At 37.4% G+C, this 16,035-nt stretch overlaps 2 long non-coding RNA genes across 2 annotated transcripts; one reads left to right on the forward strand and one right to left on the reverse strand.

Annotated features, from left to right (window-relative positions):
* Positions 1 to 1,387: 1,387 nt before the first annotated feature.
* On the reverse strand, positions 1,388 to 2,784 carry LOC135198672 (uncharacterized). Its single transcript, XR_010310862.1, has 3 exons — positions 2,614 to 2,784; positions 2,127 to 2,336; positions 1,388 to 1,995 (listed from the first exon to the last, which is right to left on the reverse strand). It is a non-coding gene; the product is annotated as an uncharacterized LOC135198672 (long non-coding RNA).
* A 9,482-nt stretch (positions 2,785 to 12,266) lies between these two features.
* LOC135198671 (uncharacterized) lies at positions 12,267 to 15,947 on the forward strand. Its single transcript, XR_010310861.1, has 3 exons — positions 12,267 to 12,416; positions 13,069 to 13,215; positions 15,474 to 15,947. It is a non-coding gene; the product is annotated as an uncharacterized LOC135198671 (long non-coding RNA).
* The last annotated feature ends 88 nt before the right edge of the window (positions 15,948 to 16,035 follow it).

A 16,035-nucleotide genomic window follows, 5' to 3' on the forward strand; every position in this document is an offset into this window, starting at 1 on the left:
CGTTAAAGGTTAGAAAATGTATATGTACAAATAAATTTACAACACCAATAGCACTAGAGAAGCCAAAGCCACCTTCTTCTGGATATAAAAATGTATAATTTTGATATAAAAATGTATAATTTTACTCTACTAAAGTGACAGCAGGAAACATAGCAGATAAAAGGTGGGGTTGGAGTGGGGATGCAGTTGGGGATCCCCTGGCTAAGCAACAATGCCTACAAAGTCATGTTATGTTAGGAAAGCTTATAGGTTAGGACGGTGTCCTTTGTAATCAGTTGGCCTTTCTAAGGGTGGAGCCCCCGGGCCAAGTTACCTGGCTTACTAGGTTAGGTTAGGTTAGGATGGCGTCCTTTGTAACCAGTTTGGCTATCCAGGGGGGATAGCCCTGTTATCGAGTAATGGGTTAAGTTAGCCTATAATAGGCTAGGTTAGGTTAGGTGATGTTAGGCTTACATTAGACTAGGCTACGTTGCCTAACTGTTGGTCGATTGGTATTGCTCTAATAATTGTTTTTATATCTTGTTATTCATTCAATTAAAATGCCATTTTTTGTCGACAGTGATTTGCATTCTCAAAGGGCGCCCTAACCTTATTGGATGTAGTATGGGTGTGTAATAACTAAAAAAACAACTCATCCGCCAAATGTATTACTAACATAATCATTCACATCAATTAAAAAACAAAAGAAAACACACAATTGGGCTACTTACAAAAAACGGTGTTGGGAGAATATAATAACTGAAACAAAATTCATTTCCCAAATATTACTGTCATGATCATTCATAACACATTAAAACACATGAGAAAAATAAGAAAAACATAAGAAAGTTGAGAAAAACATTACAAAACAAGAAAACTAAGAAAAACACATGAGAAAATTGAGAATAAACATTAAAACACATACGAAAACTAAGAAAAATACACAAGAAAATTGAGAAAATCCCATCAAAACTCATAAGAAAATTAAGAAAAACATATTAAAGCACATAAAATACAGAAAAAACATCAAAACATAAGAAAATAAGAAAAACATTAAACCTCATACGAAAATTAAGAACACATTAAAACATAAGAAATTTAAGAAAAAATATTAAAACATAAGAAAATTAAGGAAAACACTATAACACATACGAAAATTAAGAAAAACATTAAAACTCATATGAAAATTAAGAATACACTAAAACACATAAGAAAATTGAGAACAACACACACAAAATAAATAATAAAAAAAGCCCGAGTTGGAACCGTCATAAAAAATCTACCTACTACTACCTAACTATACCTACTTAATACCCAAGACTTCTGGTGGTAACTGTCAAGTAAGAGATATTACCAGGTAATGATTAACCATCATTATTAACCATTCATTACACGAATAAGCATTCATAACACATTAAAACACATAGGAAAATTAAGAAAAACATTAAAACAAGAAAATTAATAAAAACACATTAAAAACCATAAGAAAATTAAGAAAAACACATTGGATAATACATAATTAAGAAAAATGGAGTTAGAACTGTCGCAAAACATCTACCTAGCTTACCCCTTTCAGCTGCTGTGATTTGTCCAACTTGCTTGAGTCCTCTGGTAGCTAGGACTTTTGGGAGATTTTGTACGGTAGAAATCCCTGTTTCATCGAGATTGAAAATGGACTCTGGCCCAAACTTCTCAGCCTGAACTTTGGTCCATTGGTCAAAGAAGTTACTCACAGATTTTTTTATTAAAGCCTTGTGCCTTTGCCATACTGGTTGCTTCACGTGAACGAAGGGAAATCGTGGGATGAGTCTGACGCTGCAAAAATCCAGCCATCCGGCATCCAGTCCTTTCCTGCCACATATTGTGCTGCCAGGCATCAGGGATTTTTTTTCTTTACTGCATACTCGTAAGCAAGCTGCCTTGCTGCTGTTAAACACTTTAACAGCGTCCATGAAACATTTAGGAGCATATTTGTACATATTTTTGTCAGCCATCTTCCTCTTCATCAGTAAATACCTGAAAAATAAAGCAGGAAATTATGCTACTGTATTTGAATGAAGTTGCTACTTATTAGGCTATCATAAAATCTTTATCTATTTAAATTTCACAAAAACAAAATCACTAGTTAGCTTAGGCCTTATCCTAACCTGCCTTGTATTGTACTTTGGAATATAGTCTTTAGCTTCTGCTTGACCTTCAGTGAACTTGTAATATCTTGTTAATGTAGTTCTACTTATTTTGAGAGCGTAACTCACTTCCCTGATAGACTTTCCACCGGTAACTTCTTGAACAGACCTTTTTATTAAGCTACCATTTGTTTTGCTTCTATCAGTTTTGGGTTTGTAGTTTCGCACCATCTGTTGGAGAAAGGAACCAATAAAAATATCTGCAAGCTTCTATTACACTTATAATTAAATTGTGCTCATTAATATCAAATAAAACCAGTTTTATAGCAAGTTTACAATAATAAAATGCCATGGGGTACTTTGAACCATATGGTGGGGTACATTGAGCCATCTGTGTAATGTGCCCCATTTTCAATCCTTAGAAAAACATGAACATCCACCATTGGTATAGGCCTAATCAGATCTAACAAATCTCTCATAAGAAGAATTATCTGGTCCACTCACTCACCTATGAATATTTACGTAGGAGGTTCAAAATCCAAGAAAAGTTCGGTGGCACGTTTGGTTAGCACCACAGATATAAAAGCCTAGATGCCGCATCGGCTGCTAGCTGAACAGGCTGGCGCACGTCATCAGGCCCGCCATCTTGGCGCGGTAATTCAAACAATGCAGCAGGCTGCAGTATATGACGTTTTTTCGCCACTATTCGCTTAATATTGCACAGATTTTCTTGTCTGATGGCTCGTTACAAAGCTTACATAATTCCCTACAAGGATCTAATAAAATAAAGTTGTTCCTTATTGTTTGAAAGTTAACTTATGATGACTTTGTTTTAGCAGGTAGGGGGAAGGGAGCTAGTTGTACACAAATGTTAATATTTACCCATAACTATTGCTGTAAACAATAATTTGAAATGCTGTGATAAGACAGCCTACGAAAAAAATGGTTAAAACAATATTGTTTAAGGGCCATTAGGTCAATAGGGTAAATCGTGTATGTTGGACACTAATTTGATGTTTCTCGATTTCTTTCACTGCATTATAGCTATGTAATATTAAAGTGTTAATCTGGTCCTTGTAATAAGAACTAAATGGCCAAGCAAGGCACATAATGAGTTTTTGTTGATGTTTTGATATAGCCTGCTAATTTCATATCAATGCATATAGATTATCATTACAAAGTAGTACCATTAAACTGGTGGAAACAGCAATGAAAAAAAAACTTGTTTAAACTGCTGGGAATATTTATGAATAAATGCACAGATGTACAATAAATGTTATATATACATTCAATGTAAGAACAAATATCATGAAAATAAATCATTGTGCAATACATTTTAAGAGTTGTTACTTCAAAGTATAGGCTTAATGACCCATAAGGCCACCCATAGCTTTAAATTTACATGTGTGACCAAACCAATGAACAGTTAGCTGAAAAAAAATTAGACTGGCTTTATGATTGTGGCCTAGGCTGAAAGGCTCTGGGGGGGTGGGGGGTTACTATGACCGGGTATACAGGGTTGCTCGTCAGGATTGGCTCATTTTTTGGCAATTTTGGTCTATAGATGGGTCCCCTTCTGGAAAGGTAGAAGTATAGAGATGGCCCAGGCCCTTATCTCAAATAAGGTATAATAATTTGGGTCCTTGACAACACAGGTCTAGAGATGAGCTATATTGAACTGTTAATGCTTGCCATAATGATATATCCTAGTCTGAGCAAATTAAAGGTAGTTTTGTGAAAAATTTAAGTTCTATATAATTATTTCACCATATAAAATTAGGTCTAGAGATAGGTCACTTTTGCCACTAGACGAGGTCTCTTGATCCCCCCTAAATTTTCCAAAGCCAGGTCTAGAGGTCAGAATTCACTGAGGAGCACCCCGTTCCTAAAAATTGGAAGAACCCCCACCCCCCCAGGCTCAAAGGAGCAGGCAGAGATGCAAAGGCTAGATAACACAGAAATCCTAGTTATGCTAGGGCCTACTGAGTTTATTTTAGGCTCAACCATACAGTTTTATGACTTAAACTTGTAGGCCTGTGCCAAAAATTATATTGGGGGATTTTTTAACAGAGCACTTCGAGAGACAAAGATTTTACTTAAGTTGCACAGATCCATAGCTGTAGGCCTACTTTAGTAATCTGTCTTATCACAGCATTTCAAATTATTGTTTACAGCAATATTTATTAACATTTGTGTACAACTAGCTCCCTTCCCCCTACCTGCTAAAACAAAGTCATTGCAAGTTAACTTTCAAACAATAAGGAACAACTTTTATTTTATTAGATCCTTGTAGGGAATTGTGTAAGCTTTGTAACGAACCATCAGACAAGAAAATCCGTGCAATATTAAGCGAATATCTATGGTTAGCACCTTACTGGCCATAATTGACTCATAAAGTGAGTCATCAACAGAGGCTTCTTGCATGGGAGACATCTAGTTGCAAAATAGAAAACTGTGCCTGAAAAGTCCAATGGTTCGATGTGCCCCTATGTTCAAGGTGCCCCACACTCTCCTCTACTACCTAACTATACCTATTTAATGCCCTACTAAACTTCTTCAGGTAACTGTTAAGTAAGAGATATTACCAGGTGATGATTAACCATTACTATAAACCAAACATTACACGAATAATCATTCATAACACATTAAAACACATAGGAAAACTAAGAAAAACACATTAGACATAACAAAATTAATAAAAACACATTATAACACAAGAAAATTAAGAACAACACAGAAGAAAATAAATAATAAAAAAAATGGGAGTGCCTACAGTTTAGTTGGCCAAGAGTATCGTCTGCTAGATAATTGGCGGACGAATACAAACAAGATGGCGGCCGTAAGTTTTGGCGCGAATTTGAAAACTTGCAGTAACAGATTATCGAAAAGCCTATAAAATAGTGTAAACTACCCAATCCGTGTTTCCCAATCGTCCCAACGGGTAAATACAAGTAAATAGACCGAACTAAGTATATATGGAATATTTATAGTAACAGATCTTACAAACGTAAGCCTATAGAAATTAAAACGTGGCTCAGGTGAAAGTTCACCAAAACTTTGCCTTAATTTGAACTGAATGAATGACTGGTGTAACTTGAAAATGTCGAACCGGGATTTCTTTTAGTTACATCATCAATTGAATCACGATTAATCCTCTCTGTGAACTTTTGTTGTTCGTAGATATTCGACTCCTCCGTCTTCTTCCTCTTTTGGGTAGACCCCGTGGACGAAAAAAGATAACTGGTTGCAATTCTCAAACCCTGGACGAGATAATTAAAAGAAATAATTAGATTATGTAAAAAAAATAAGTAGTATACTTATTAACAGAGTACTGGTAGGAATATAAAGCCTGTGGGAAATATTCCGTGTGTCTGTAAATGGGTATATACAACATAACACTCCAACCTTCCTTATGCATTCAATTTTGATCTTTTTTGCAACTTCTGAATCAAGGTTACCCAGTTCTGAATAGTAACACTCTTTGACGGTGCATTACGGATACCCCATTCCTTCGTAAAAAAAAAATATATATATATAGGTTCGCACCATGAAAACGCAATGCCCAGTAGGCCTACTGTCGAATATGAAATAGAATTTAGGCCAAGCGTTGGGGACCTATGTATACCCATCTATTTAGGGCTGAAAAAGGAAACAGACGCTAAACAAATTTGAAAGATGTAACAGGAGGAAGACCTCGCAGTTGCCCTATGAATTGACTATTATGAGAGGATGAAAAGTATGATGGAAAAAAGTTATGATTGGATATACAGTTAAATGGAATGAAAGGTGTCTCAGCCAAAAGCCAAATAGGGACGCTGCAAAGAACCTTAAATAAGGCCTAGAACCTTCTCCTGATATCCATTCCTTTTGCTTTTCATATCGTAGACACTAAAAATAACAGTGGACACAGAACACTATACCCTGTGGAACTCCGGACACAATCATAGGTCTAGGTTCACTGGAAATCCCATCAACAGCAACTCCTTTATAGGATATCTTAAAGTCATCCTAAAACATGCCTACCCACTCCTACATCATGAAGTCTATTTATAAGTAAATAAATAAATAAATAAATAAGTGCCTTGTGATTTACTAAATTGAAAGCAGGGTAGATCTAGTGTACCTATCTGCGGCGGCCCAGAGTATGGCAGTTGCGGTTTTTCTATGCAGTTTTACCTCCTGAACAAGAATTTGAAGTAATATTTATTAGGACGACACTAATTTACCTTTGAACTCTATCCTACGGTAAAGGGGACCCCCATTGGGAACCGGGGTTTTGGGTGGGGACAAAACCCCAACTCTATCCTATGGTAAGGGGGACCCCCAGTGGGAACCAGGGTTTTGGGTGGGGAGAAACCACTTGGGGGGAGTTTTTGCCGTGTTGTTGTGCTATTTCCCACATTTATCACTTTTAAAAACACATAATACAGGCGGAAATAAGAGATAACAAAACTACCGATAGTGGAGCCGTTCCACATCCATATTCCACCTACTACTACTACTACCACGACACTGAAACCTACTGCGTATGCGCTAATGCTACTGTGCATGCGCTAACTGTAAGGGAGCTTTTGGCCTAAACTCAGACTTCTTAGTGAGGAAAAAAATGGGGGTTTACGGGAGGGATACATGTATTTAGCCAATCACGTTACAGTATGACCCCTACGTTGCTACCGGACTTAGTGAAGGATTGGCTGGTAACCATACGTTGAGTTACATAAAAGCATTTACCTAATTTGTTTATTAAACATGATATGTGAATTCTAGTGTTTATTCCTTTTCCTTTTACCATAGTATTTGTATAATAACTGTTTTGAAATATCCCCACCTAATAATTTCACCATATATACTTTGAAATATTATGTTATAATTGAGGACAGACACCTAAAAATGCTTACGTGTTGATACTAGAAGTAGGTTTTAGGACGTTTCGATACCTACCTACCTACCTGTTACGTGAAATTGCACATTGCATTGCATATTACATGCACACTCCCCACATGATTTATACACAACTCAATCCCTCCCCTTTCCAGTATTCACGACTGGCTGTTTACGTTACACCATTTATAATGCATTTCTCACCCATAGCAATACCTGGATTAAAGTTCCATTATTATAATAAAACCTACATTTAAATATATTCCATTATACCGTTTTACAGACATTACAATTTACACCTCCCTTCCAGTTTCCTTACTATTATGCAGTTATGTATGGTTACTTTTAACATTTTACAACCCTTCCATACCCTTAAAAGTTAGGTTTATATGTCATTTTACCTACTGGGAGGCGAATCCCCCCCGGTTAGGCAACACACCCTACTAGGTTTAGTTTGTTATATGTTGGTTTACCTACCAGTTTTACTTCCTTAAAGGGGGTACCCGGTCAGGCTAGGTTGGTTAGTTCTTCAAGGGGGGGGTACGCAACATTCCCTACTAGGTTAGGTTAGGTTGGTTAGGTTTCATTCCTTACTATATTAGGTTAGGTCTTCAAGGGGGGGTATGGGGGAGTAAACCCCCCCGGTCAAGCAACATTATCTACTATACTCTGTTTTTTTCCATCTGTCCATCCGCCTGTGGTGTTTTTGTATGGTAACACTGCGTCCCGGGCTTTAGATAGTTACATTCAGCTTACATTCAACGATTATAATAATATCCTATTTCAAATATTAACGGTGTAATTCGCATACAGTAAATTATCAAAACACTTTTCAGTAGCAAATGTACACCCAATATCCTTTTATTGACCTAAAACTTACACATAGCGTAACTATCTAAAGCCCGGGACGCAGTGTTACCATACAAAAACACCACAGGCGGATGGACAGATGAAAAAAAACAGAGTATAGGTTAAGTTCCCTACTAGGTTAGGTTAGGTTACATACCTTACTAGGTTAGGTTAGGCCTTTAAAGGGGGGTATGGGGGTGGTGAAGCTCCCCCAGTCAGGCAACATTCCCTACTAGGTTAGGTTAGGTCTCCAAGGGGGGGTACAGGGAGGTGAAGCCCACCCCAGTCAGGCAACATCCCTTCCAGGTTAAGTTCCCTACTAGGTTAGGTTACATTTCTTACTAGGCTAGGTTAGGCCTTTAAGGGCATCTTCGCCCCCCCCCCCCCCCCAGACAGGCAACATTTCCTACTAGGTTAGGTTAGGTTGGTTAGGTTACATTCCCTACTAGGTTAGGTTAGCTTGGATAAGTTCCCTACTAGGTTAGGTTACATTCCTTAATAGGCTAGGTTAGGTCTTCAAGGGGGGTACAGGGGGCCAAGCCCCCCCCCCCCAGTCAGGCAACATTCCCTACTATAACTGGTTTACTTAAGGTAGATTCTTGAGTGAGCCCTATGCCTACGAGACGTTAGTTTGGCGGCCGCTGATTGGCTGGGAGCTGCGTACCTCCCGGTACCAGCCAATCAGTAGCCACCAAACAAACGTCTCGTAAGAATAAGGCTCATCCGAGAATCTACCTTAAGTGAATCAGTTATAGGTTAGGTTAGGTTAGGCCTTGAAGGGGGGTACCAGGGGGGCAAAGCATAGTAGGAACATTTCCTACTATGTTAAGTTCCCTACTAGGTTAGGTTACATCCCCTGCTAGGTTAGGTTATGTTGGGTTGGTTTGGTTCTTTAAGGGGGGTATGGCTGGGCCAAACAACCCCGGTCAGGCAACATCCCCTACAAGTTAAATTAGTTTTGTTATATGGTAACCTATGTTTAATTTGGTATTTAATATTTATTAAAACAACTTTAGGACGTATTACACATTTACCACCCAGGACTTAAATCCCACCCCATTCTGGGCCCGTTATATATGTATTTGTATTAATTCATATTTCGAACCCATCCCACATTTATTTACATTTACTATAGTTCCTTAACCAGCCATTTCCTTTTATTACCCATATAACATTGCCAACCAAAGACAATAAACGAAAGATGGGAAACTGACTATTTATACCATTAAAAAAAACGTCATCCAACCCGTCAGGATGCGCGCCATCTATTGATTATGCCCTCAACTAAAACTCGGCTGTGGCGTAGCGCGGCTTTTTTAAATGTTAAAATTTATTCTTATGCTCCAATAAACTTCTCTATAAATTATTGAATACTAAATCGATTAATATTGCTTGTTAACATGATTATAGGGCTCTATCATAGCTTATGACTTATATATTAGGCATTTCTGAATCATTAAATAAAATCCTTCAGTTAATGTAACATTAATTGCTAAGTATCTTTATCTAAAATTGAGAGGGCAGTTAGAATGAAACAAACTTATTCTCATATTATCTTATTATTTCACCAATATAGTATACAGTAATTATTTTCCTTTTTTTGGGCTTGTGCTTATGATTGTATACTGTACATAACTAAGCAACTGTACACAAATGTTCTTGCAAAGAACATAAACAAAGTAAAAGAAATGGCACATGCTTCATTTGCATGCAATAGTCATACAAGTCATGCAAACAAAACATGCATATATCAGAATTTAAATAGCAAACAAAGCGTGGGATGATCAAAACCAATAATATGAAATCAAAATGAAAAAGCAGACTTAACTTGCATGCTGATTAGGCAAAAGTTAAGCAATATTTGTTAATAAAACTAAAAAAAGTACAACAACAAAGTAGTAAAAGTAAGATACCCTTTTATAACAAATGCAATGCTGTATTTTACAGAATACTGTATAAGCAAAAATCTAGGTTTAACTTAATTTCCATAAAAAGCAAATAAAAATTGAAATCACAAATCAAATAGGAAACAAACCTATTTATAACAATTTATTAAAATCTCATAGCCCAATTGTGGGAGTTCTCAAAAATGCATATTCAATTGGCACCCTTTTATGAAGGTAATGTAAACAACACTTCTGCCTGGTATTTTCTAGTAAAATGCCATTTCTGCAAGAAGCATGCACATTCCTAAAAAAATTTGAAACAATTATTCTAATTGACTTGAACCATGTTTCTTTTTGCATCATGTACAGTACAAGCAAATATCATAGGTTTTCACAACTTGTTTTGCCAATTTATTACTACTGTATTACTGCGTACATTTGCTGCCAAATGGTAAATTTACTTTGGAATACTATGTGGGGTGTTGGTACCAATTACAAGATTTCATTAAAAAAATTGAACAATTATGAGCATATAATGCAGAAACTTAGATGAAACGGTAAGAATGGATCTTGTGGGAGCAGATATGCTGGTTTGCATGTAATTTTCTTTTATTTTGAATGCTTTTATCCATACATATAGGAAAATTCAATCATAGATTAAAAGGTTAGTGAACTTGAAATTAAAGTAAGTCACTCTAACTTAACTAACCTACTTATGCTCTCCCATATGAATGCTCCCACAAGATACATCCTTCCTGATGGAACAACTTTGGTTCGCTAAATAGTTGCTTATTAATGAAAAATTAAGGTAAACATTTATAACTACAACCCAATGGTAAGCTGCTGAGAATATAACATAACTACAGTATATATACAGTATATCAAAGTTGCTGTGAGAAGCCTATCTGGAAAAGGCATGGAGACCCAATATTCACGAATTGTATGACAGTGATAGGAATTGGTATGTTTATTTCATATTTCTAGAGATTTTCAAGATATGCAAATATAACTTTAAGGTATTTATTTGAAATACAATTGACAAGAATGACAAGAAAATATAGTTTTTCTAGTTGATTTTGATATGTTTTGCAAGATAGCTTCATTTCCATTGCAAATTACTGTTGACATGGTTAGGTAACTGTTGGCATGGTTATGGTACCGCTGATATGGTTAGGTTTACTGTTGACATGATTAGGCTACTGATGTACATTACCAGGAAGGTTAGGTTGGTTGTTGGGGTTTCAAATGGCAAATATTTTTTTCTAGTCGAAAATCACATGTAAATATATTTTCTTTCCGCTTAGAGGCGTCCACCGTATTATAAATATTTTCCAATATTTATTTCGGAATAACACTGCACCGACATTCAATTTTGCTTTGGTCTATTTTATTTCTTCATTTTCTCTAAAAGTCATCATGTACTTTGTAACAGATGTAATGATTTTATTACCTTTCTTTATTCTGAGGAAAAGCATGAAAAATCAGATGGGGAAAATCATTTTCGCCCTATTGCAAACCACACACGGGTGATGATGGCTACGCCCAGTCATGATTGAAATTGAATGCCCGCTTTGTGAAAAAGTAAACAAACAGACGATGTAGGCAGGTGAAATGCTACCGCCATCTTCATTTCATGCCAGGAACTAAATTGTATGCGGCCGATGCGGCTGTGGCTTGAGCTTCCCATCTTTCGTGTATTGTCTTTGTTGCCAACCTTATTTTGTTAAGTACTTGTACATTTACCTCATCCCCACCCTGCCTCAACCAATAGCATCAAAGTATTTTTACTACCCCTCCCCACCCCCCCTAACCTGTTTTGTATGGTCCGGCCTCCTACCACCTTCTAACTTACAACTCCAACACTGTAGAATCTGCCGCCATAACTTCGACTGGTGCATCAACTTCACGCTCGCCCGAGCCCCTCAGCAGGAACACTTTGCCAACTTCGTGAAACAATTGTTACAAAGATTTCTCTACCTATTACTCAGGTAATTATGAACGTCTAATCGGTTTATGCCAGGACCACGGCCTCCTGAGGAAGGTCTTTTGCCCCCATTGTGGGAATGAGTGCCGCCTAGACTTGCAAAAGAAGTGCTTCAGGTAAATACCTTACGCGTTGTTTGTTGGTTCCTACATGTAACCGTGGTATGTCCCGGCCCTAGATTAATGGCAATATATTACACCTATACCATTTATGACCTACTCCATATTTTCATGTTTTGAGGTTTATAATTGATATTTTTCCCTCCACGTTTTCCTTTAGGTGTGACCGGTCTTGCCGACCGTACAGTAAGAAAGCGAAGAAACGTTGTTCTTACTACTTTTCATTGTTTAAGGGCACTTGGTTCTCCCTGGGTCCCACCTTGATGTTGAGACAGTTCTGTTCTTCGCATACTTGTATGTTCGTGATTTTTTTTTTCTTACAAGGTTGCGAGAACAGAACTTGGACGGCTATTATTTCCCTTGGTACATCTGAACTGTCTCTTGGGAAGAGCACCAGCATTAATAATGATCCTTGGGTCCTCTTCTTTAAGTTCCCCTTCCGTCATCCTTGAGTAGCGATGAGTGGCTTCTCCAGAGATGGTATACTAATAAAAACATATTAGTCAATTCACGTAGGGTATATTTAGTGTTTTTCTGTGTGGTGTTTTATACAAGAGTGTTTTGGGTTACTGTGGTTTCGTGAGTTTGTTTAGTAAGTGTGTAAAGTTTTCTCGTAATTTTGGTGCTTAGCTGCAGTAATTTTTCTATTTTATTGGGTTTTTCTGATGCGTCTTCTTGAATTGACTGAATTTCTTAGTTTAGACTTTGGAAAAGTATTTTGTTTGATTATTCAAGTGATTCGTCGCGAATTTATCCAAGTTTCTCAATTAAAATCAACCTCAAGGTGTTAGTATACGGCGTAGGACTAGGCACGATCTTTTTTTCCGAAGTAAAAAAAAATATGCACGTAGGTAATAGTTCTTAATTCACTTTTAAGGTTAATTTTAAAATCTGAGAACAATTTACTTTTTTTAAAACTGTGCTAATTTTTATAGTGGTTAAAATTAACCTTATACTTTCGTATGCTTTCCTAAGCTGCATAGGCCTATCTTGATTTGAAATTATTGATAATTTAAGGCTTTCATGTGGAAATTTTTTTATGGTACTTGTCCTACTAAAGACGATGTTTAATCTTAGAACTATGTACTTAGTGTTTAAAACCTCTTTTTCTTTGTAAGCTGTATAGGCCTAGACATCACTGAAATTTCTAAGTGTTCAATTTGCGACAGATTTTTGTAGTTGACGGTAAACGTTAGGGTAATTTTGAATCGGGCAAGATAACTAATTTGAGAATCTTTTGACAGGATGAACCTCGATGTAGGCGTTCCAGAATTCATTATGGATTTTCCCTTGTTGCCACCCGCAGTCACTTCTCCAAGTTCGCATCAGATGGTGTAACGTGAATTTGCCATATATTTTGATCTGTGTTCGAGCCATAGGTCTAGGTTAGCGTAAGTAAAAGGCGTATAAAAAATGGTTTATTTATATAAATTATCATTTTTAAGCGTTCTTATGAGTTTTGAGGCTTTTAAGGTATCTGCATCAGAATGTAATTATTTGTGGTTTTATTCCGTTCAAGTTAACTATATGGTTTGGTTAAGCATTTGCCAGTTCTACCACTTATTAGTAATTGTTTTAGGCATATGTGACTGAATTTACCAGTTTATTTTTTTTATAGAGATTTGATATAATGTCTTAGACTATTGAAGGTTTGCTTTATATTCCAGATGATGTATTTTCGTGGTTCGTCCTAGTTTCAGTATATTTGAATATCATAGCGAATTCCTTTAGTCACTGGATGGTTGTTCATATACTATAAATTCAGATTTTTCGTTAAAAGACTATTGTGTTCAAAGCTTAACATTTTAGTCTTAAGAATACTAAGTATTAAAATTAATTGTACTAAAGCTGCTAGACTCAGTGGGTATGTGTTTTACGGTATGGGAAACTTAACATTGCTTTCTGTAGAAATTTGCAGTTAGTGTAGCCTGTATTTACAACATTTCAGTTTCGATTTAAGAATTGCTACATTGGAGTTTTGAGTTAGGCCTATTTTAAAATATTCTTTATCCAGCTGTCGTAAGGCAGTTCTTTCAAAAAGTTTTAATTTATTGTATTTCATTTGTAAGTGCAGTAGTCAATATTTTGTACTGTGCAGTAGTTCATTATATTATAAGAATAACACAGTATCATATTTTAATGTCTTTTGCCTACCTATGCTCATTAAAATTAATTTTGGAAATTAATTTTTAAAAGGAAAGTTTCGAAAAGTTTCGAAATATTCAGAGGGTCCAATACAACGTAGTCTAGCTTAGCTTGTTTTAAAGTTATTCCCACTTATGATTGTTTTAACTTCTATAATAGCTACCTTGAAACTTACTGATTAACTTAAGGATTGTAAAGTAAAACTGATGACACTGTGCTATTTAGCTATTCATTTATTTATGATATAACTTCTCTAGATTAAGACACCCCCGAAGTCCACCTTTGCTTAGGTGGCCATGCTGCCTCAGGCAAAGGTGGACTTTTGAAGTTGTACATGGCGGACTTTTTGTCTGCCATGTACAACCGGGAGTGTCATATTTATTCTACCGTGTGGAACCTCCATGATAAGTTTTTACGGTCTAGGAACTTCTACCGTCTTGGTTTTCTAAATGCGCTCTATAGTATTACATTTGGATGTCTACGTAGGCTAGACCTATAGTAGACATAAATACTAAAACATTTAGCATGCCTCGCTTACTATGGTTTTGTCTGGTGTTCATGGTAAGTCATTTTTAGGTTTGGGGTCACCATAGACTCTAAAAACACCACACAAACAAAACCATAGTCTCATCGCAATCCAGTTCATTGTGCACCCAGAGATATAAGGAGTTTATTTTGTGCCTGTTGGTTAGTGACTTGTATGATCAAGCCATGGTGGTAGAGGAAAGGTGTGAGGGGGTGGGTGTGATCTAGCCATGGTAGAGAAAGGTGGGATGGGGTGGATGTGATCTAGCCATGGTAGGAGTGCAGCGGTGGGTGGGGGGGGGGGGGGGGGGGGGGTGGGGGGGGGGGGGGGGGGGGGGGGGGGGGGGGGGGGGGGGGGGAGGGGGGGGGGGTTTGGGGGGGGGGGGGGGGGGGGGGGGGGGGGGGGGGGGGGGGGGGGGGGGTTTTGAGGGGTTTGTTAGCCATGGTAGAGGTGAGGATTGTGATCCAGTCATGGTAGAGGAGAACTCTCAAGTGCTTCCATATTTGATTTTGCTGAAGGTGTTTTCTGAGTTAGCTTTGCACTTGCAATTGTCTGCAAGATTGCAGTGTACCTTTTCACTATAATTTCACTTGGGAGTTCCACCACATGACAGTACTCTACATGCGTGTTCCTGGCAGTCCTAAAAATTCAATACTGGACTTTTTCGTGATCCCAAGAATACAATACAGGATTTTTTTTTTCTTTTTTTTCAGTCCCAAAGTATCTTCTCGACATTGTTACCACCCCACCCTCATCCCCCTCCCTCTCCCATCCCCCTCCCTCCCCCCCACCCACCCCACCCTGTGACTAGAATAGTAAGTCTTCCTTTCACATATGATTGTACTAATCTGTATGGGTTGCTTATGGAGTCATTGGCTTTTCCCCCATGTAGAAGCTAATTTTTAATAGTGGCCTATTATAATTAGGTTGAGTTTGATGATGGGATATTTACTCAGTCAGTGGTTTTCTCAATTGTAGGAAGAGTGCAGAAGCTGTTCTCAATGGATGGAACTACAGGCAATTGTGGGTAACTGTCCAAACCAGTCATGCAAGCAGCAGTCTGCACCCAGCAAATCCCAATATCCATGGGACCTGCCCTAAGATTTGGCCAGTCCTGAGATCCTCATAAGCATGTTTGTGGCCACGACTGGAAGATGATCTACGATAAATCGTCTGGAACTTAATCCATTGCTTGTAAGTTGATCCAGTGATATCAGGCTGAAGGAGCAAAGGGAATGCTGAAAAGTACTCGAGGCTTGACCCCAGATCAGTCTGTTCTTCGTGCAAATCCTAGCTATACAGTGTGTCCTGTGGTTTCCTCAGGGAAGATATATTCCCTTAACTCAAGTTCTGATGCTACAAACCATACCCTAGCCCAAAATTGTATCAAGGAGAATGATATTAGCTGAAAATGATTGTTATTCTTATGGCTTTATTAAATGTTAAATTTTTGGTTATCCTTTTTTATTTTACCATACCAGACTTAACTCTGCTAATACTTGTCTGTATTGTCCAGTGTTTAAGAGGGTGGAGATTTGAG

This window comes from Macrobrachium nipponense, chromosome 22, assembly GCF_015104395.2.
Source record: "Macrobrachium nipponense isolate FS-2020 chromosome 22, ASM1510439v2, whole genome shotgun sequence".
Lineage (NCBI taxonomy): Eukaryota > Metazoa > Arthropoda > Malacostraca > Decapoda > Palaemonidae > Macrobrachium > Macrobrachium nipponense.